At 32.1% G+C, this 24,563-nt stretch overlaps 1 protein-coding gene across 1 annotated transcript in view; it reads right to left on the bottom strand.

The window, feature by feature from the left end:
- The window catches only part of ephb2b (eph receptor B2b), a gene marked incomplete at its 5' end in the record, with an annotated part of 240,027 nt that extends 219,553 nt beyond the window's left edge, over window positions 1-20,474 (bottom strand). The window contains 2 exon segments of the mRNA NM_001442006.1: window positions 2,564-2,679; window positions 20,399-20,474.
- Window positions 20,475-24,563: the final 4,089 nt, after the last annotated feature.

Here is a 24,563-nt window from a genome sequence, read left to right as displayed (position 1 = left end):
AATAAAATAAATTAAATAAAAATTAAATAAATAAAAATTAAATTAAATAAAACTTACATTATATATTTAAAAAATCCATTTCAGACTTTTTTTAATTAATGTTTTGCACAAAACTATTGTTTTTATTAAGTTCTCAAGTAAAAAAAAAAAAAGTAGTACAAAGTTAGAAAATGTCAATATTTAGAAAAACATTATTTGGTGGAATAACCCTAATTTTTAATCAGAACAAATTATAACCAACTGTCAAAAAAAGATTTTTTATATTTAATCTTTTTTTTTAAAAGGTGGAAAATGTTATTTGACATTTATAGAATAATACAAATCAGACTCGTAATCAGGTGGGGGGTTTCAGGTGGTTTGAAAGACCCACCCCTCACTGACAAAGGTCCAGAATTGGTCCCATACATAAGCTTATTTATCTTATTTTTGTCTGCTATGCCATCATAAGGCTTTAACCCTTTAACTGTGTGCTTTACCAAATGGTTGACTATGTTTTGACTGTTTAAAATAATGACTATTTTCAATATTGGTTTACACACAGCATTGTTGGTTTGCAAAAATAAAAATAAAAATAAAAAATAAATAAATAAATCAAACAAGCATAGTTCTGTTGCACTACTACACTTGATTTTGGTTTTATAGTAAAACAAGAAAACATGTTAAATAAGAATCTGAAATTTTTATGTAATACTCCTACATATAAAGATAATTTTGTATTCAAAAATGTTTATTTATATATATATATTTATATTGGTCATATTTTTTGATTTCATGTATTAATTCTGGTACTTTTACCATAAACCGACATAAACCATTTGGTAGAGGCTGATATTTTTGAAATCATGGGATGTGTTGAAAAAAAAAAGCATTAAGTGTGTTAACTAGTGACATATAGGAGTTAAGAAAAGCAATCCAAATATTTTAACTTTGTGGGGCAATTAAAGGGTAAGACCACCTGAAGTCATCTTTCACTAATGTTTTGTTTTTAAAAAGAGAAAACATCTTTTATTCTAAATATTGGACTTATTCTTGAAACAAAAAAATATATAATCATATAAAATTCATAAATAATCAATAAAAGTTGCGAAGCATCAAAAGCCGCCCATATTACAATTAATTTGAATACTTTGACTATTGTTGTCATCAATAATTTTTTTAATGAACTTTTTTACGAGAAAAATCATGAAGCTCTACACTATTATTATTAGTATTATTATTATGTTTTAATATTTTTTATTCAAATGGCCAAATTCTGACTGAGGAAAGTTGCTGACCAGTTTGTCATTTGCCTAATAACTGACAATAAGGCAACAGTTTTTAATTTAAAACTTTAACAGATTGCTATTTTTTCTAATGATGTGCTCAGTGTATACGAGTACACCCCTCACAAATCTTGTATTTAAATTCATATTTTCTATAGGATGCGTTAAAACATTATATTTGTGCATGTACATTAGATTAGCTCCAGATTTGGCTTTAGTACTGAATAATCTACCAAAATAACTTAAGATAAAGTTCCAAAAAATAGTAGCTTAAATTTATATGAAATACAATTTAAAAAAATAGAAAAAACTTTTTTTTTTCTAAAAGATTTTGTTGAAATTTGCAGTTTAATTTTGTTTGCAATATTTTGCATGAATTTAAATTTATATTTATTTCTAAACTCTAAATATTCAATTTCTAAAGATGTTTAGTGAATAAAATATTATTTCAATAAATATGTCTGTTTAATAAATCTGTTTTGTTCAAATGAACCAAAATATGACCTGCTGTATATTCACTGAGAAATGGATAGAAATATTCATTTTCAAAATGGGGTGTACTCATATATGCTGAGCACTGTGTGATATAATACATTTGTATTTAAAAAAATAAGTATTTATTTATATTTATTTATTCTTAATCTTTAGGAAATATTTTGGTACAATAAAATGTGTGGTTATGATAACCATCCAACAAGCTAATACAGTTTTTAAAAATAGGGCTTTAAATGCAGTATTTAAACCTCAGAGTTAATTAGAAAATAAGGCGAATGACAGCAAAAAGGTCCACTGTTTAAGAAAAAAAGAACAACCCTTTCACCAGGTTACGGGCATGCAAATATTAACATTTTACTTAAAATGAATGTAGTGAATCCAGAGAAATTTAGAGAATTTTCAAGAGGCTTGTTTTTTTCTTTTTTTTGTCTGCTGTCTCCGTCTATTTATCTATGTCTATGTCTATAGTACCTTAATGTCTACATTCTACAGACAGACAGACAGAAAGATAGATCCTATATTAAAAATAAGTTATGAAATCAAATATTTTACTCAACACAATTGATGCATCAGTAATAGTGCTGATCATTCTTCACTGATTGAAAAACAAACGAACCATAATTCTATAAGAGCTAAATAAATTAATATTCGACTGTAAAAAATCTGTTCATTCCAAGAAAATATATATATTACAAAATGTATATCATTGCAAACATGTTTTTTGCGTGTGCGTGCAACTATATATGCAACTCAGTGCAGTGCAGCGGAGTTGTGAAATGGAGCAGAAGAATATAAGAGTGACATACAGAAATGTGGATGGCTCTGCCTCAAGATGAGCGGGGGCACAGAAACAGCCCAACGGAGGATCCAGAGGTCGTTCCCATGACAGCCTATGCCCAGGGAGTTTGCTGACCCCTTCAGACTGCCAATACAAGCAGAGTGCAGATTGTAGGTCACATATGGCACAGACGATCCAATCAGGACTAATCTGGCTTGACTCGGGGTCATAAATTACACTGCAAAGCTGGCTTCTACCCAGGCTTAACTCGCTGGACAGGTCAGGCCCACATTAATGGGAGCGTTTATGAAAACAATACACACAAAAGGACCCTCACATCTCTTGTTTGCATGAAAATATTTCTTTTTGGAAAAGAACGAGAGAGAATCATTAAAAGGTTTCTTATGAGGGGGGTGAGGGGGTGGGGGGTGGGCTAAATGATCAATAACATGTTGAATATTGACTAGAGAAATATTCAACGATACAATATCTTGTAATAATACATATGAAAGGTGTTGTTGGCCAGTTTCAAAATACAGAGAATTATTATATATAGCGCTGGGCAAAAATGAATCATGATTAATAGAATTCAAATAAAAATGTCTATACATAATAAAATATACACAGTACAATATATATATATATATATATATATATATATATATATATATATATATATATATATATATATATATTTATATATATATATATATATATATAAAATCTATGTAACAAAATTGTCTTATTTGTATCGTTTTGTTTATATGTGTATCACACACACATAATAAATACATAAATAAATACATTTAAATGAAGCCACTATTGATGTCAGGCCCAAATTGGCTAATCGGGAGAATTCCCAGTGAGCTGGTCCATTTTTTTGTGCTGCGAGAGCCGGTGTCCCTAGCTGCTTGCACTCTCAGCAATTGCACTTGTTTCATTTGTTTATTTATTTGACTGTCGCCTCACTCTTTTCATCCATTATTTTGCCACAGCTCCGCTCTTTTTATTTATTTTCTCACAGCCCTATGAGCAAAATGCAGTCTGCAGTTTAATGATGATGTAACTATCATTCGACCCCAAACAGCGGCACCTTAGTGAATATAAGAATTCAAATAATTAGTATTAATGAATATTACACCTGCTCATTGAAAATCAGATGATTCACTACTTAAATAAATCTGACATAACTTGATTAGAAATCTAATAAGGGGAGAAAAAAAATTAAGCCATCAATAGAAAGTAATTGTGGTTGAAAGAGTCTTGCAGATAAGTGCAATACGCTACCAGTAAAACAGCACAATAGTGGTCCAGTGGTCAGCAAGGTGCCTTATGACACCGCCGACCCGAGTTCAAACCTCACCTAAATAATCAGTTTGTTTTGTTTTTTTCACTTTTAGTGTTAAGACATATAATACTGTTTGGGTTACTTATGTAGTTGTACATATTATATTTTTTGTGTGACCACCGTTACAAAGGACTGGATATACATAAAGAATTTTGCACAGAATATATATTCAGATATTGCAGGAAAGGACATTGTGATGTTTTAAAGAATAGTGTTGGAGATTTAGCTATTCTTTAATGTTCTTATATTTATGAAAAACATTAAAAGTTCTAATGCAGCTGTGTCCTTGAAAAAGACGTGATAGTGTCATTAGAAACTGAATTGGAAATGACCTTATTTCAATATAGACTGTCGTGATTTAAGGCTTGAAACTCCATGGCTGAAAAGGAGTCCCACTCCGGCCTTAATTATTAGCCACTGTTGATTAGACGTGGGGCCATTTTCAGAGTATACCACGATTTGGAACAGTCAAGGTTTAAAAACCACCAATATTTGCTGCTATACCGTTCCTACGGTATATGTACGTTTTTTTTCCGTTTTGTTTTAAGTTTTTTAGGATAACAGTATCTCCAGCAGCAAAGATATCCAAAGACACCGTTTTTGAAGACAGCAGAGGTCAGTGATTCATTTGAATTATTTAGTCTGACGTGTTTACTGTTCCAAAATATTACAAAAGTTTCTCAAAAAAATATTGTGTTTAAAGGGGAAAAATAGTTTTTTTTTTTTAACAAGACATTTTAAAAGAATATATATTAGAGCAGTAATCCCAATACCATAAAACCGTGAAACCGTGATATTTTATATCCAAGGTTATCATACTGTCAGAATCTTACACCGGCCCATGCCTATATTGATATATTAAACACTACGATGTTATTTCTATTGAATATAGAAATTGTTGATGTTTGTTTCTATTGAATACATATCAGTAAAACACGCACGTATATTATGTCAAAACAAACTTTAATTTTGGACGCGATTAACGGTGATCATCACAGCAGCATATGCTTGAAGATTTTAATAGGCTTTTCCCCCAAAACATAAACATTTTCCCATGTTAGTCTGTCCTGCGGCATGCCTGAGATATTGATTTAAAATATTCTGGAGCTTTATGGACCAATAATTTGGTAATAGTTTAACAAATAATAGGCCAATAAGTCTAAATAAGAGACAATGAGTCTAAAATTAATAACAGCAGTAAATTCAACTAAACAGTATGAAAAGTACTTTTATTAATTAAATGAATTATTAAAAACTAAATTCATTAATCTTTGGAGAAGTTATTTTGTGTCAATAAAGTTTAATAACTCATTAAATGTTGTAAAAGTTTTATTCTATAAATCTAATAGCTAACAAAAGTACAGTTGTATTTATTTCTTTCATTAAAGATAACTTCAGTAACAAATGAAGTTCTCACTATTGATGTTTGTGTAATGCATTAACTAAAGTAGACCTTGTTGTAAAATGTTACCTGTATAACCCTTATATATAATCTGTATACAACATTTGTTTACTCTGACCATCCATTTACTATAAATCAATACACACACAACTGTAGATTCACTTTTGGGTCCTTATACCTGCTTATAAATCCTTGCTGTTGCTCTGTATAAAGCAATAATCAAAAGAAAATTTGATTTCATTATTTACCAAATAGTAAAAAACCTAACATAAGGTACAATCAATAAATCAATCAAACATTGCCTGCATCCCAAGCACAAGCGGTTTCAGTTAATCTCTCTTTTGCATGTGTCTTTGTGTGTGTGTTGTGCGTGTACCTGGTGCTTTATCAGTGACTAAATCTACACACCAATGAGAATCTTCTTCATGCTAAAACCTCAGTTTGGCTCATCTGCTTCCCTCTGATTCTGACATGTTTGTAGGCTGTGTGCATAATTTATAATATTCTGCTGCAGTTGAGACAAACTGCTGAACAAGAGGTTCGCGTCTACAGCTAAATAAGATGTCCACTGTACAAGAAACTGGCACAAGAGGAAGATCACAGTGATTGCTGACAGATGGACAGACATATTCTGGGCTTCACACTATTTGCCAGCCAAACCATTGTTTGACTCATCAGAATCTACTGTCAAAACTTTCAATAAGATTATTTATAATTAATAATAATTGTATTAAGGACACATTTAATAGTTTTGCTCAGCTTTATTCTAAAAATAATATGTACAAGATATGTTTTCACAAATATGAGTAAAAATGTGTTTAACATCGAAAATAATGTATTTTATTTAATACCAAATTATCAGTTTTACACGATTTCTAAAGAATTACATTCCTGGAATGATAATAGCAATTCAGTTTTGCCATGTTGAAATAATATGGTAAAAATAGAAAACATTATAATATGTTAAATATATATATATATATATATATATATATATATATATATATATATATATATATATATATATATATATATATATATATATATATATATATATATATATATATATATATATATATTTTATATTACTTTATATTTAATGACATTCCACAATATTATTGTTTATTGTATTTTCAACAAATAAATGACCTGGTTAGCAAAACATGTCAATAAAACACAATTTTTAATCTTTTAAGTTAGAGTTTAAAACATTACAATAATAATTATTAATATTATTATTATTATTAATAAATAAATAATAACTTAAAATACAATTACAATATGATAACAGCAATTGTAACAGTATTAAAAACAACAACACTATTTAGATCAATACACTGAAAAACACGAAATCAAAATGTTGTAGATTACTGTAGTATTTTACAAGACAACACTATTTCAGTGTTTCTAATATTTCATGGTTAGTTTATTTGTTACTTGCCATCTTTAAAATTTTTATTAAGTTTCCTCAAAATTGAGTTTATGGTATGTGAAGTAACCATATTTTTATTCTCAATTGCTTTCAAATAATCATCTTATTGTAATTTTGTAGAAATTAAAAGTAATTACACGTTGTTTTGTGTACATTGCATAAAGCTAATAAACCAAACTTTTATAGCCTTTAGACAAAAAACAACAATATATATTATTATAATATAGCGCTTTTCACAATAATTATCATGAAAAGCAGCTTTACAAAAGGTGCAAATTATTGCATTAAAATCAAAATCAGAAAACGTATTAGTTAGTATAACTTTATTAGTTACTAATAACTATAGGCCCATTCGGAATCTGTGCATGCAGAAATCCACAGATTTACGCAGATTTTTAGCCCACCGTTGAGTCTGTTTATTTACTTGTGTAAATGCGTGTGTGTAAATCTATATGTATTCAGTTTAAATTAGTTTCGGTAATATTAATGACTTAAATGAAAAATAAAATGAATTTATTTACAATACAGTTTGTAAATATAGTTTGTTTACCAAATAATCTAATTTGATTTACATTGTAAACATTAAATAGAAGTTAAAAGGGTATACTTTATTTCATATATTAAGTTTTTAGTTATGATACTTCCAAACTCATTCCGCATAAATCCACAGATTTTTTTTTACAAAATTCTCCTCAGAAATAGCAAAAAATGTCTGCAGATTCTGTCTGGCCCAACTAATAACTTTAACTAATCATTAATACCTTTAACAGTTGAAGTTATTATATATAAACATAGCCAACCTGTAGTTAGATACTGTAGTATATAACACCTTTTATTTATTTATTTTTTTAACAAACAGATTTTTTTCCCTAAAAACCAAAGCCCTTTTATCATACATATTTCTTGAATTCTAAAAGGGTTTCAGGCTATCAACCTTTAAATATATTTGTTGGACAACAGGATATTACATTCATTTTTTAAATGTTTGCATTTTATATTTATGGGGATTCCATTTTGGGAGAATTAAAAAAGCATTCCACTAAATTATAATCCAGAAAACATGTGCATCATACTGTACTTCACATGCTTGTGTTGATGTACTCTATGCCTTTCTCCAGAGAGACCCCGTATAGATTTCCTATACCATAATTCTTCTTCATTAAACTCTTCTGGTTACAGAGTCACAGAGGACGAGCCCATCAGCAGGGGAACAGATATGTATGATTTATTTGTCACGTGTTTGGAACCGCACAATAGAGAAGAAACAACCGGTGGAGGGCTCTGATTTTATTTGAAGATGGTAGAGAAATTTACGAACAAACTTTAATGTACTCTGGGTTTTTTTTTTTTATATTTATGTTAAACATTAGCTCAGGCTTTATGGTTTACGACCAGCATCTGAGAATGTCTGCAATTTGTTTATAAAAAAAGAATCATTTTTCCAAAGAGGTCAAGCATGGCCTGACGGAAACAGTTACTTTATCCCCCCACTATTACTTTATAGTGGCCGCCATTTAATGTCTATAGCTGCGAGAACAGCTTCTCTCCCATGGCGCATGTCAGAACTGAAAATGATGTGCGACTGCCACAAGGGGGCGTATTTCGACAGTCGTGTCCAAATGTCGTGCAGCGGAAAGGCAGCTTCAAGCCTTCTTTCCACTGCACACGACAAAAGACAAGCGTCAGACCAGAAGTCATTCATTTCCAATGGAGAGTAATCTGGGAGCTGCGTGGAGTTACGATCATCTTCGTATGCGGAAAATTCGGATCCGAACTGAGCTGTGGATCTGTTGAAATATTTGAACTCCTGCGACTGGTCCGTATGCGACCAGTTGACCGGATGTGATGTATTCCAGTGTTGTTCAAGCAGGTCCGTACGCTCGAAATGAGATATACTAGTTTTTTTTTTGTAATTTTTTAAATTAGAGAAAGTCTATATTTACAAAAGACATTTCTGTTCATAAATGTAAGTAATAAAAATATAATTTTCTAATGTTTTCTACATATTCCCTCCAATATTTTTAGCGGTCTATGAGTTTCTAGTATTCATTTATTCAACCACTGTGAACACAGAGTAATGGCTCTTGCTTTTGCACTCCTTTATTTTGGACACTGCGAGAACAGCTTCTCTCTCATGGTGCACGTCAGAACTAAAAATGCTGTGCGACTGCAAGAAGTGAGTGTATTCCGATAGTTGTGTCAAAATGTCGTGTGTAGTGGAAAGGCGGCTTAAGAGTTTAATGGATGATAAAGGTTGAACCTTTGATGACAATAAAGTGTGTATTTCTATAATCTAGAGATCCCAAAATGTTAGTTTTTAATAGGGCTGTGTGATTATTCAAAATCGAATCACATATTGAAACATTGCGATTAGATAATCGCAAGAGGCTGCAATATAATATATACATGCATTATTTAATTTCCCTTGCCCAGAGCAAATGAGTGACTTATTTTAAAAATAAACTTGTGCATTTCAAATTGTGCTTTATACAGGTGAGTGGGTTTGACAAGCCACCTGTAGAAACACTCTTCTCTCAAATGCACCTGACATTTTATCTAAACTCCATCTTACAAGAACACAAAGAAAACGGTTTACTATAAATGTACCACAATCATGTTCCACTGATTGCTTCAACCTTTAACTCTTTAGCACAATATTAAACCTTAAATACCTCTTTAGCTCATTATTCACCTTTAATACCTCTCTTGCACATATCCTGCACAAGGTTGTTCAGTCTCATCTAAAAGTACTCGTATAGCCTCTCTTGTGTATAGTTAAGTATCTTATATTTTAGTTATGCATTTTAAATAGCTCTTAAGTCCAGTGTTTTGCTTGTATCAATGATTAATTTATTTAGCATCGTTGTCCTGCAAAACATGACATTTCATTCCTCTGTACGTCAACACATGTAGCAGAATGACAAAAAAGCTCGACTTGACTTGACTTTTATAGAAGGAAGAATAGGCACTATGGAAGCCAGTGGTTACAGGTTTTCAGTTTTCTTCTCCAAAATATCACCCAAAACAAACAAAAATGATGACATTTTTGTCATTTCTGGGCAGTGCCTTTGGGGATTTAAATCACCTGATGCATTGTCAAAAGCCCCTGATCTTTTAGAATATGTTGCAATTAAAAAAGTAGCTTGTATAACATTTATTTTTTTTAATCCAAGTACTTAAAATTACCACATATATCACACACATTCCACTTTTTGCAGTTTTTTTGTTGGGTATTTAAACAATGCACTGCACTGTCATCATCATAATACAGAAAGTGAATTCGCGTAACTGAATAGTTCTAACTACTGATGAAGCTTAATATTTATTTTCCAGTGAACGAGGGCCGAACGGAAATACAGAAACATGGAGAGAGCGAAGGCAGCCGTACAGCAGTTTTTAATGGACAGATGTGAATGTCTGGACGGTTGGCAAGCGCGAGCCGACCGAGTCTATTGAGACCGACGAGCACCAAGACCCCATTTAGCCTCTCTGTCGTGCTGACAGGGAGGAAGCAATCAGAAATAATATTCCAAAACCAGACGCGGGATAGGTCATATTTTTGGAGGTAAAAAGCTGCAGCTGCAGAACTAACCTAATCTGATTTTGTCATTAGCAGTAATTTGATTTTTCACACAGGATCAAAGTAGCCGCCTCCGGAGACCATTGATCAACTCGTATAGTATGGTGAAATTTAGTGAGATGTCATTCAGGGATATTTAACATTTGACATTGCATCTGAACCAATTATGCTTTTTTTTCTCTCCAAGTATAATGTAGGTCTTGAAATCTGTTCCACAGCTGTTTAAACTACGCTTTAGGTCCATTTAAAAAAATGCTAGCCAAGGATTTGATGTTACAGTGTGCTTTCCTACAATTTTGTCATTTTTGTTAGAGACACAAGAGTATCTTTTGTTTGTTTAAAATCCTGAATGCATTCCGAAGTCACCGCAATAGTTCTAAAGGAGTTTTCTTCATGTTCGACCGTGTTTAGATCTAATTACATTTCATTTATGCGTCTGGAAAACGTGTCAGCAAAACGTAACTTATACTGCATTGAAGGTATATTTAATCAAAATGTTTTCCTTGGGAAATGAACCCATGACCTCGGTGTCAGCAGCACCGTGTCATGTCAAAATACAGGAGCACTTTTATTACTGCAAGAGTCCAGATGTGTTTTTACTAATAATAACTACAGTCTAAAAAGTGATTACTTGACTTGACTTTAAATAGTGAATAAAGCTGTTGCCTTAAAATGATTGAGAATATGAATTATGTGAATACTAATAAAAAATTAAGTCAACTTAATAGTGCAAGTTACGATGGGTTTACTCATTTTAAAGTAAAGTCAACTTGTAGCTTTAAAGGGAATGGGTTTACTTAAAGCATAGTAGTTTATTGTTTTTTACAGTGTACAAGTTACGAAGAAGGCACTGTTGCCTCACAACAAAAAGGTTGCCGGTTTGAACCCTGGCTGGGCCAGTTAGCATATCTGTGTGGAGTTTGCATGTTCTCCCCATGTTGGCATGGATTTCCATGGGGTGCTCCTGTTTCCCCCAAAATCCAAACACATGCGCTATAGGTGAATTGGATGAGCTAAATAACCGTAGTTTATAAGTGTGTGAATGGGAGAATGAACGAGTTTCCCAGGCTGGAAGAGCATCCACTGCATAAAACATACTGTATGCTGGAATAGTTGGCAGTTCATTACGTGGTGGCAACACCTCATTAATAAGGGACTAAGCCAAAAGAAAATGAAAAGTTACGGAGATAATTCATTAATGTTACAGTATGAAAGTTATTCTTAAATTGCTTATGCTGTAATAGCAATTAATACAATATCAGACTTCACAGATCACCATTTATTTTGTACTCTATACTGTATGATAACTTAAAATAATGGCATTTGTTGTTTGTTCGAACTGCTTATTTTAAACAAAACAACTTTGGAGTTTTTTTAAGGACAACTTAATTATTTTATGCTCAATTAAATTTATAAAAACCAATACATTAACTTAATTCTCTGATGTCGTCCCAACATAAATTGATTCTGTGGAACCCAACATTTTCAAAGTGCTACATCTATGCATTTAGTTGATGTTTTTGTCCAGGAATATATTTTAGATACTATAAAACAGGGGTGTCCAAACTCGGTCCTAGAGGGCCGGTGTCCTGCAGATTTTAGCTCCAACTTGCTTCAACACACCAGCAAGGATGTTACTAGAAAGCCTATAAGAGCTTGATTAGCTAGCCCAGGTGTGTGTGATTGAGGTTGAAACTAAACTTTGCAGGACACCGGCCCTCCAGGATCGAGTTTGTACACCCCTGCTATAAAACAATAATAAAGGTTCCCTTACATATCTTTTTCAGCTTAATCAATCCATAATGACAACTGGTTTAGCAGGGTTCCGATAGGTTTCATAAAGTCAAATTTAAGACTTAAGACCTTTTTAAGACCATTTTGAATTAAATTTCAGACTTACACAAGGCTAAACGCTAAGGACTTTTTTCTAATGGCCCAGTTAAAACAATTTTTACAAATTTTTTTAGAACAAATGTTATTGTAAGAAAGATAATTAAACAGTATGTTTAGAAGTAGAAATAGAGCTGGTCAATAGAGTTAATAAATAAACTTTTGCCAACTTTTATTAAGATGAAATGATAGTGATTGGATGGGTGTTAGCCTGATTGGGTAGCTATACATGGACATAGGAAAATTAAGAGCGGTTTAAACTTATTTACGACCAACAACACAATATTTCAGGACTAAAATTTTAATTTTGAAATTTAAAACATTTTAAGACTTGAGACCCTTTGGATACCCTGTTTTAGGATTGCACTGATATCAAAATTATGTCTGATATAAATTTTATTGCAAGGAGGATAATAAAATTATATGTTTAAAATATAGGTGTAAATAAATAAACTTGTCAAAACTTTTGAGATGAAATGATAGAATTAGATAAAAATTATTTATGACCTACAACGCAATTTCAGTGAATTTAAGACTTTGAGGCCTAATATTTAGATTTTTAGAAATTTTAAACTTTAAGACCCTGTGGATACCCTGATTAGGATTGCACTAATATTAAAATTCTGTCTGAAATAAATGTTATTGTAAGGAGAATAATAAAACCAAATGTTTATAAATCAAAATATAAAGAGAGTTGGTAAATAGAGTTAATAAATAAGAATAAATAAACTTTTACCAACTTTTATTAAGATGAAAGGATGGTGGTTAGAGGGGTGTTGGCCCGATTGGGTAGCTCAACATAAACATATAGGAAAGTTAAGTCCTGTTTAAAATGACTTCCTACAACACAATAGTTCAGTGAATAAGACATTTTAATGTGGATAACCTGTTCAGAACTGCACTTAAAATTCTGCCTGATTTAACAGGCATCGTAACCACCTGGTCAACCTTTTACCCATATGCTATCATCATTATTTTAATTGCTCATTACTATTTATTAAAGTTGTGCCATTATATTATTCAATGTACGCATGGGCCAAAAATATATATATATTTTTAAGGAGTGCACCTTAAAGGGATAAATAAGGTAACAATCAATCTTGTTTTTTCCATAAAATAATAAATAATTGCTATTTTAAATAAAAAGATCAACAACTGGTAATCTAAAATGTAATCTAAACCATAAAAAGGAACTTAAAATGAAATTAATTCATTTAATTATATCAAATAATTATGTCAAATACGTGCTGATTTTTTCCAATTATTGTAAAATCAACCAAATGCATAAAACCGGTGATTGTGGCAAAATAAATATATAATAAAAGTCAATTAATACATTTTAGGGCAGCACAGTGGTTCATCAAATAAATCGATTGATTTGTCATTAATAAATTTCTCTTTATATTTAAACTACTGTTAGACCTCATGTCATGTTTCTGTAAATCAGGTTAAAATGCATGTTAGCCATTATATTTTTCTCAGAAAAAAAATAAAGTAGGTCACATTATACAACATTTAAAGCTGTATTACACTTTTATTGTACTGATGCTTGAAAACCCTCTTTTGTCTTTGACCCATATACAGCCCACAATATGCATCAACCGCCTCTAATACTGAAACTAATGCATATTTATTACAGTGGCGTGTAAACCAGTAATGTAGTCAGGTTGACCCAAGCCAAACAAAACCACTTAATTAAAATCTTACCAAGAAATACATTCAAGTCACCCCCCCCTCCCTCCCTCCCTCCCTCCCTCGCCACACCACCCAAAAATGTTTTAATTAAAATGTTTCAATACAACATATTCCCTGAAAATGATCATCCAGTTAAAACTCAAGCCATTTTGCAAATCTGAAACTTCTAATTTATTAACTTTCCCTGCAAATTACTTCTACGGCACTCCATGTCTCTTCATTCAGCACCCAGGCATACGAAATCTGACAGAAATGCAGGGAGTTCAAGTTTGGGGGCACTAATGAAATTAGGGCGGTAGAACCGAATGTGTTCCCTCTCACAGCTCTCATGCGCTGGGTCTTTAAAGAATTGTTCAGGTTCACCGAGCAGAGCTGAAACTCTCTGCTGCTGTCATGTGCAAGGGAGCATGAAGGATTTCATTTCAGCATCACGCAGAGGTCGCCTCCCGAGTGTCTTGTTTTAGGGAAGCATCTTATCTGAAGTGTGAAGGTGGCGGTGATTAGAAGTTGAGGGGGAAAAATGTGAAGAAAAAAATGAGGGTGTAAAGGACAAGGTGGCAAGATTTTGAGGTTTGATGCTAATGCGATGCGAAAATGCTCCTCTAATGCCACTGCTCCAAATGGGAAAAATTGACTTTTTTTCCGAGGAGAGGTGCCACACGCCAGCACTCGGAGAAGCCGGAAAGGGTTTAAGTGGAGTGTTCAGAGCCTGGAGCACAAGCAAATATTTCATGAGTAATTTAATATGTGGAACATGAACGTTTCCCCCTGAATCATCAGAGGACGCATGCAGACAGCCATCAGTGATCTGGGAAAGGAAGTTCCATACCGATAAGCTGACAATCATGTTTTGGACATAAAGTGACAAAATACTGTAGCTGTAGCTAAAAAAAAAAAATAATAATAAAAAAAAGTAGACTACTTTTAAAATTTATTTAGGATTGAAAATAGGCCTGTGCGATATTGGGAAAAAACTGACATTGCTATGTTTTTTTTCTGCAATACATATTGTGATTTTGAGTAGAATTTCACCAGGTGACTTGAGCGGCTCTACTTGGAAAGATTTTATTGATTGGGATATTTGTACATCTGGAAAAAATAAAACAAACCAATCACAAGCATGATCAATACATTTTTATGATTAAAATAAACAGGGCTTTATATTTTCTGGGAGTCTTGAAGTATTCAGGTACATACAGTTGAAGTCAGAATTATTAGCCCCCTTTTGATTTTCTTTTTCTTTTTTAAATATTTCCCAAATGATGTTTGACAGAGCAAGGAAATTTTCACAGTATGTCTGATAATATTTTTTTTTTTAGAAAAAGTCTAGAATAAAAGCAGTTTTGATTTTTTTAAAAACTATTTTTGGGACAAAATTATTAGCCCCTTTAAGCTATTTTTTTTTTCGATAGTCTACAGAACAAACCATCGTTATAGAATAACTTGCCTAATTATCCTAACCTGCCTAGTTCACCTTATTAACCTAGTTAAGCCTTTAAATGTCACTTTAAGCTGTACAGAAGTGTCTTGAAAAATATCAAGTAAAATATTATTTACTGTCATCATGGCAAAGATAAAATAAATCAGTTATAGGAAATAGGTTTTTAAAACTATTATGCTTAAAAATGTGCTGAAACAATCTTCCATCCCTTAAACAGAAATTGGGAAAAAAAAATAAACAGGGGCGCTAATAATTCAGTAGGGCTAATAATTCTGACTTCAACTGTACATTGAATTATCAAATGTAAAACCCTGTATGGACTTCATTAGTCATTCTGTAAGTTACAAACAAAACAAATTGTTGTGTCCGATTGCTTAAAACTGGCTTGGAACACAGTCACAGACCTTAAAAATATATGCAAATGATACCATTTTTGTTAAATTTGTGGAGTTATTTGCAAAGTGTAACAATAAATTACGTTTTTTTATTTTCAGCCGTGGCTGCTGTGACTATAATCCAGACTTCACATTTCACATTCTGTGATCTATTGCAAATGCTCACATTGTCATATTGATAAGGAAACAAAATATTGTGCAGCCCTAATAATTGAAGCTTTAAATACACACTGTAAAAATGCTGGGTTACACAAAATTCCTTCATGTTGTCCCAACCCAAATCAATTAGACCAACTTACAAGTTTTTCAAACTAGATTAAGCATAAAGTAATTAAGTTGTCCCCCAAAAAAGAATTGTGATGATTCAGCTTATTACAAGCAACAAAAATCTTTTTTTTTTTTTTGAGTGTAAGATTGCTAATTGTTAATATAGAAAATATTTTCTGAACAAGTAATGAGATGATTTGAATGAGTTCTGAAGAATCATTTGACACTACACATTCTCACCATTGAAAAGTATAATAATAAAATGTAAACAATATTTGAAAATAGTTTGGCTTAATGTATATGAGTGCTTTTGTTTTGTCTTGGTTTTGATGTTTTATTTGTTATGGTTTAATGTACATTTGATTTTTTTTAGACAAACTGAACTTTTACATTGGTAGTGCCTAATGGAGATCTAAAACAAAAAAAAAATTACTTTATTATTACATAAATGTAATAATATCACATACTTTATTACATACATTTTATTACATTCAAATATTACTCTTTTTATTACTTTTTACTGTAGCTTTGTTCAAATACATGCAGCTTGGTGAGCACAATAATTAACAAAACAATTGCTGATTTCTAAATGGTATCCACACAGTTTATTTCTTTAGGTAACTTCTTTTGGCAGGGTTATGACCTCCCATTTTGAAAATGAATATTTTATTCATTTCTCACTAAAAAAATATTTAGAAATAGAAAGGAAATGTTGCAACAAAAAAAGACAACATACAAAATTTTAACTAAACAAAAAAAAAAATTAGCTTCTTCTGATTTTTCCTCTTTTTTAATTTTGTATTTAATATTTTTCTTTATCAAATGTGGGTGTACAAGTTTTTAGATCGTTATGGCAAGTTATTTTGTTAGACAAGCTCCAGATTTGGCTTCAGAACTGACTAATTTAGTGTATATACCCATACGTATTATTGTATAGCTTCTTATTAAAAACATTTAAAAGAAAGTTTTGTGAGGGGTGTACTATGCTGAGCATTATACAGTGTATATGTGAAAAAAGAAAAATATTCTGACCACTACTAAGTGGATATACTGTATATAAAAAAAATAAGTGATCGTTATACAAAAAGATAGCAATACATAAGAAAAAACTTTGCTGACAAATGGTTAAATGCTATTGGTTTTAATGACTAAGTATAAAGAAGGCAGCAGCACAGCCTAAAGCACAAGCAAATATTTCATGAGTAATTTAATATCTGGAACATGATCGTGGTTTGCGAGCGGACGCAGGCAGCCAGCGATCTGGGAGAAGGAGAGGGAACAGGACGGAGGGGGTAAAGAACAGAGTGTGTGTATGTGTGTGTGTGTGTGTGTGTGTGTGTGTGTGTGTGTGTGTGTGTGTGTGTGTGTGTGTGTGTGTCTGTGTGAGTGTGTCTGAGGGCCAGAACACCCGCTATACAATGCTGTCCTCCTGCTCGGGGTCATTGCCTGGACTCAATCTGTTTTGGCCTAATGTGTGTTGAGCGGCGTGCCTGCTTACGGTGAGGCCAACGGCAGATGCACGCAACATATCAGCGGGAGTTTTGCCTTGTCATCCTCCACGATCCTTCCTTAAAAACTTCTGAGAGCGATGAAGTGTAATGAGTGGCCATTAAAATAAAACCGCAGATGTGGAATTTTGTTTTTGGGCTTCGTGGGCCTCGCGTTTGCTGTGCTTTGATTGCGCGGCTGAATAGGAGGGTAAACATTGCATGTTATTGTACGCGGGTAAACTAGAGACAGAAAGATGTTGTCTAAGGGCATTTTTGGCTCAAGTTGGGTCACTAAAAATGACATGCTTCTCCACAATTGCTGCAGGGAGAGTCTTAATCAGCTTTCTAGTTCAGTAATAACTGCACTTCCTAGGGAGACGTAGCTAAAATATCTTCAGTGGAGCAATCTTACAAATGCAGATGAAAATGAATAAAAAAATAATTTAATAGAGATTCTGTTTATTAGCTATTAGATGCATAATAAAGGGAAATCCCATCATTTCATATTAAAATTAAAATGAAAATTCATAAATGATAATGATAACAACAGCAATAAAAAAATAAAAAATTAAAAAAAAAAAAAATAAATAAATATATATATATATATATATATATATATATTTACACTATTATTTTAATAATATTAATTTAATACAATTAATTACAGAAACAAAATTACATTTTTAAATATTAAAATAATATTTAACAACATAAACAAATAAGAAACAATGCATTTATTACAGTATTGGTTCATGTTAATTAATGTTAGTTAATGAAAATGCAGTTTTCCATTGTTAGATCATGTTAACTCAATGTGCATAACTAATGTTAACAAGCATGCATTTGAATGGTAATCATGCTTTAAACTATGATTAATAAATGACCTACGAGAATTGCTCATAATTAGTTCATGTTAGTAAATACATTATGAACTAATAAAACATTAACTAATAATTTTATTTTAAAGTGTACAAAAACGAAGTGCAATTTCACTTATTTGCAAAAGAAAAAATAAAATAAATAATGCAAGATAAAAATTTTAAATAGCTCAACTTTAGAAATTTCAATAACGCAACTGAAAATGAATAAAGAATTAAATTAAATAGAGACTGTTTAAGCTATATAATTTATTAGAAGAATAATAAAGGGAAATCCTGTCATTTTTTATTAAAACAAAACAAATAAAAGATGATGATAATAACAACAGCCTTTAAAAATATATATTTATGCTATTTTTTTAATAATATTGATTTATAATATGGTTGTTGTTTTTTAAGCCATTTTAAAAGTTAATTATCTGTATTTTTTTAAAACTGAACAAAGCATTTAGCCTTCAGTAAAATTACTTATTTTATTTATTCAATAAAATTCCATTATTAAATTAATCAATCATGTGTCGTCACACTGAAAATGCGTATAAAGAATGCCAAAAATTTTATTACAGAAATAAAATGACATTTTAAAATATTAAAATAAAATTTACTAACATGAACAAATAAAGAAACAATGCATTTATTACAGTATTGGTTCATGTTAATTAATGTTATTTAATGAAAATACAGTCGTTCATTGATAATGTTAGCTCACTGTGCATTAACTAATGTCAAAAAGCATGAATTTGGATGCAATAAACTATGATTAATAAATGCTCTACAAGTATTGTTCATAATTATAAATGTATTTACTAACATGAACTAATGTATTTCATCTAACATACATCTAAGGTAAGCTGATTTAATTATATGGAAATAGTTGACCTAAATGCATTGTTACCCCAACAACAACAAAAAAATTCTAATAATTAAATGGTGTTGAAATAACAATACACTAACAACTCCAGGGTTCAACACTAGCCATTGTACTTTATAATTGTGTCACAAGTAATTAAGGTCATCTGTGTCTCGTAGCATGGTGGATCAAGGCCCTTAATAATGTCAAAGTTCATGTCAAGATATAGCGATTCGCAATTTGCATCATTGCGAGCAGGGAAAATAAGAAAACAACAGTTTCCCCAAGCATCATGCATCAGTATATCATTAGGACGAAACCGAGGACAACATGCAAATTAGCAGCACTAGCTGAAGGTCAAGTGCAGGAGTGATCTAAATTCAGAGCATGAATACACATCACTACATTATCTGTAATTATTCTCACTGAATACATGACTTTGAGGATGCCATTATTTATCCTTATCCTTGTCTAATGTCCCTAATTGGAGTCAAGAGTTTTTCAACAGGCAAAAAAATCCCTTGTGATGGTGTTAAAAGAAGTGAATTATTCGCTCGCTCAGCTTTTTAATCAGTTGAGACACAGCTATACTGCAAGTACACTAGCAATAATGCAATACATTTTTAAATACATTATTTTTTTTTAATAAAAAACTAAATACATTTTTACATTAAATTTAAATGACCTTTTTACCCAATTGTTGGGGTTAGCTACAGTGAATTCACCAATCAGGCCTGTATGGTAGAGTGGCCAGGCGGAAGCCACTCCACCCTTGGAATTTGCCAAAAGGCATCTGAAGGACTCTCATAAGAAACGAAATTCTCCGATCTGGTGAGACTAAAACTGAACTCTTTGAAGTGAATGCAAGGCATTACGTTTGGAGAAAAACAGGCACCACTCATGACAAGGCTAATAGCATCCCTACAGTAAAGCATGGCGGTGGCAGCATCATGCTGCGGGGATGTTTTACAGCTGCAGGAGCTGGAAGACTAGTCAGAATAGAGTGAAAGAGTGATGCAATATACAGAGACAACCTGAATGAAAACCTGCTTCAGAGTGCTCTTGACCTCAGACTGGGGCGACGGTTCATCTTCCAGCAGGACAATGACCCAAAGCACACAGACCACAATATCAATGGAGAGGCTTCACAACTTAAACAACTTAAACAACTTAAACTAAATTCAATGGAACATACCTGAAGAGATCTGAAAATGGCTGTACACTGTCACTTCCCATCCAACTTGGTAGAGCTTAAGAGGTACTGCAAAAGAGTAATGGGCAAAAAGTCCCTAAGACAGGTGTGGCAAGCTTGTGGCATCATATTCAAAAAGACTTGAGGCTGTAACTGCAGCCAAAGGTGCATCAACTAAATATTGAGCAAAGGCTCTGAATACTGTGATTGTTCAGGGTTTGTGATTGTTCAGGGAATGTAATTTTTCGGGGTTATTTATTTTTTATAAATTCTCAACAATTTAAAAAAAAACATTTCACATTGTTATTATTGGGTATTGCGTGTATAATTTTGAGGAAATAAATTAATTTAATCCATTTCAGAATAAGGCTGTAACATAAAAAAAATTGGAAAAAGTGAAGCGCTATGAATACTTTCCGGATGCACTGTATATCTGGACCAAAGCTATTTTTAGAATGCAGTTGTTTTGAAGAGGTGGTAAGTCTTTTGCATATTGCTTATAATAATAATAATAATAATAATAATAATAATAATAATTGCTATTATTATTATTATTATTATTGTTATTATCACTGCTAAGACGACAATGACCACTACACATCCACCACCGACAACTATTATGACCAGGAAAGGGACAAAATTACACTGAAATGTATTTTAAAATAAAATACCAAATACCTACATTTTAAATGTATCAAAATAAACTACAAAATACAGCAACCTCAACAAGTTTCAAAATAAATTACTGTATTTTGTAAAAATACTACAAAATACTTTTACAAGAGAGCATGATATTTTTTTTTTCAAAAACCTTCTAGTAATAGGCCAATTGGATCAAACCCTTTACCATTAAACTGATTTAGTGAAGTAAACGATAATTAATAGCAATGTATCATTCACTTCTACGTTACATGAGGAGGTATTTATAAAATGTAACTTGTGTAACTTGTATTCATAAAACTTGTTTTTCTCTTTGATTTTAGTATAGATTTTGTACAATTTTCATAGAGAAAGTACCGTCTTGAAGATCATCTCTTTAATCACTGAGTTGGAGTGTGAAAATTGCCAGCATCTCCTAAAGTCTTATTTTTCAACATTTTTACAATTGAAATCTTCAATAGTCCATGTAAAATCATGATTTTTGAAAACTACTAAAATGTCCAGATCCATAAATCATGTTTTTTTTTTTGCAATTGTACTGTCGAAAACACAAAATAAAACACAATATCTTAAAATATTTGGAGGTTTTTGACCAAGAGACTGTATTATTTAATATTTTTGTCTCATACTGATTAACTATGTCAAAGTTTGAAATTCTTTATAAAGATCACCTGCAGATCAGCTACTGGAATTTGAAACAGCCAATGAAGTTCTGTAGATATCGCCACTGTATGTTGTTTGTCTTATTTTCCTGTCTGATTATGACCTGCTTCTGAATTTACCCCTGCTATTTGTCTGTAATTTTTTTCAATATGTGATGCATAATTGCCATCCATACTCCAAGCATTGATCCACATTTTTATGATGCCATCATCTAGACTTCTTACAAAGTATTTTAAAAATAAAAAATACAATAAGTAGTTTGATAAAAAATATTCAGTCATTTTGATTGACCCTATTAAATACAAATTAAAATATACTATTTTGTATTTCAAATACGTATTTGAAATAGATGTATCATAAATACTGCCCATCTCTGCCCTTCCCCTTTCACACATTACAGACCGTTCCGGAAAATTACCGGCAATTTTCCGGAAAGGCATCAAGTGCTCCTTCTTATCTTGCTCCTTATCTGCTCTCACTTCTGCAGATCTATGTGCCCTCCAGAAACTTGCGTTCTGTGAATAAACGTCGCCTCGTGGTTCCATCCCAAAGAGGGAAGAAATCACTTTCGCGAACGCTCACGCTCAATCTGCCCAGTTGGTGGAATGAACTCCCTAACTGCATCAGAACAGCAGAGTCACTCGCTATTTTCAGGAAACGACTAAAAACTCAACTATTTATTCTCCACTTCACTTCCTAATCTGCAAATGCCTCTCTGAATATCACACTAACTGTACCCAAAAAAAAAATACTAATACTACTAATACTTTCCTTCTTAGACTTTACAGACCTGAAACTTGCCTATAGCACTTATTCATTGTTGCTCTTAGTTGTGTAAATTGCTTTCTTGTCCTCATTTGCAAGTTGCTTTGGATAAAAGCGTCTGCTAAATGACTAAATGTAAATGTAAGTGTGAACAGGCCCTTTTTGAAAATACCAGTAAATTCATCCTGGCAATTTTCTGGAAAGAGAAGTTGTAACATTATCGGTAATTTGCCGGAAAGCTGCGCTGTGTGAATGCAGAAGGAAGACTGCCTGAAAGAGCGCGTTCACATTTAGAATGCGCTGACATGAGACATCTACTCAAGCCAGAACACTCAGACAAAATGCTTGTAATAAATGGCTGCTTGTTTACCTTCAAGCTCTTCCTCAGTTGCTTGACGTTTGTGCATGTGAAGCAGCTGGTAAGCACCAGCACACACATATTAAGCACCATCAACCATCAACAAAAGCCTGACCCCTTCTCATTCATTCATTTTCTTTTCGGCTTACTCCCTTTATTAATCTGGGGTTGCCACAGCAGAATAAACAGCCAACTTATCCAGCATATGTTTTATACATCTTCCAAATTTCGAGTGTACTTACAGTATACAGTAGCTGTGTCTGATTTAAAAACTGATGAATGCTGGAGAAAGGGTTTTTGTAGGCGAATAATTCACTTCTTTTAACACCATCACAAAGGATTTTTTTGCCTGTTAGAAAACTCTTGACTCTAATTAGGGACATTAGAGGATAAATAATGGCGTCCTCATGTATTCAGTGTCATGTATTCAATGAGAATAATTACAGATAATGAAGGGATGAGTATTCATGCTCTGACCCACACGGGAAGAACATGCAAACTTCACACAGAAATGCCAACTGACTCAGCCGAGGCTCGAACCAGCAACCTTCTTGCTGTAAGGTGATTCTGCTACCCACCACGCCACTTTGATGCCCCCGACCCCTTCTGTGTTTACAAATACAAGCACAGCCGTTTAGAGGTCATTTCTGGTTACAAGTTTAAACATAACGCTATTTTGTATGGTCTTTTCAACAAAAAAAAAATCCGGGAACATTCTCGCCTAATTGAGCAGCCCTTATTTTATTTTACCTGTAACGCTGTGTGAAAGGGGCTCACGACTACGACAACTACAACTACTAAAACTACTACTGCTATAACCACTACTACGACAATGAAAATACATTTTTACAAATGAGGAAAAAATAAATAAATTACACACCCTATAAGCAAAAAAAAATACATTTATGTTTTAAAAAGATAATAAAAAGCTTCCTAAAAATTTTAAAATATAAACAAACCATAGATGATGATTAGAATAAGACTGGTATAATCAAAATAAAACTGCTGTCAGCCTCTTTAAAATTAAATCAAATTTTAATCTCTTCCTCTAGTGGAAGCTAATTCCTGTAAGAGCAACCCAGACATGCAGAATCTGTTATGGAGGCTCATGAATGTTTGAGCAGTCATGAGGAAAACACTGCCAATACATTCAGGGAAATACTGTTAGTGCTTGTAGGAATGCGGAGATTGTATTAAGCAAATTTAAACAGTATAATGCATAGCACAGTTAGCTATGTAGCGATAAGTGTTATTAGCCTTAAAGTGAAACTTAATAAATATAGAAATGACTGAGAGTAAAAGCCAAATATGAAAAGGTGAAAAGTAAGAGATATGAAAAGTTTTCAAGATATGAAATATGAATAAATGAGTACACCTCTCACACAACTCACTTCTAAATTCATATTCTCTAGGAAGCTTTACAATAATATACTTTTGCATATACATTTGGTCAGTTATTACTAAATCATAACTGGAACTAATCTAGCAAAAAAAAAAAAGAAAAAGAGAGAGAAGATCACGGTCCAAAAAATGTGTACAATCAAATTAATATGTTGGGGATAAATATTAAACACAATTTTAATAAAAAGAAAAAAATGAAAAGACATTTAAAAATATCAAATTCAGTTGAAATGTTGAAGTTTGTAGTTTGGTTGTTGTATTTGTTTTCGCAATAACTTGTTTAAATTTAAATGTATTATCTTTCTATTCCTAAAGATGTTC

The sequence above is a fragment of the Danio rerio genome, chromosome 11 (assembly GCF_052040795.2).
Source record: "Danio rerio strain M-AB ecotype USA chromosome 11, GRCz13ab, whole genome shotgun sequence".
Taxonomy (NCBI): Eukaryota; Metazoa; Chordata; class Actinopteri; order Cypriniformes; family Danionidae; genus Danio; species Danio rerio.
Note: the sequence above shows the minus strand (reverse complement) of the source record. Positions and strands in the feature narration are given on the sequence as shown.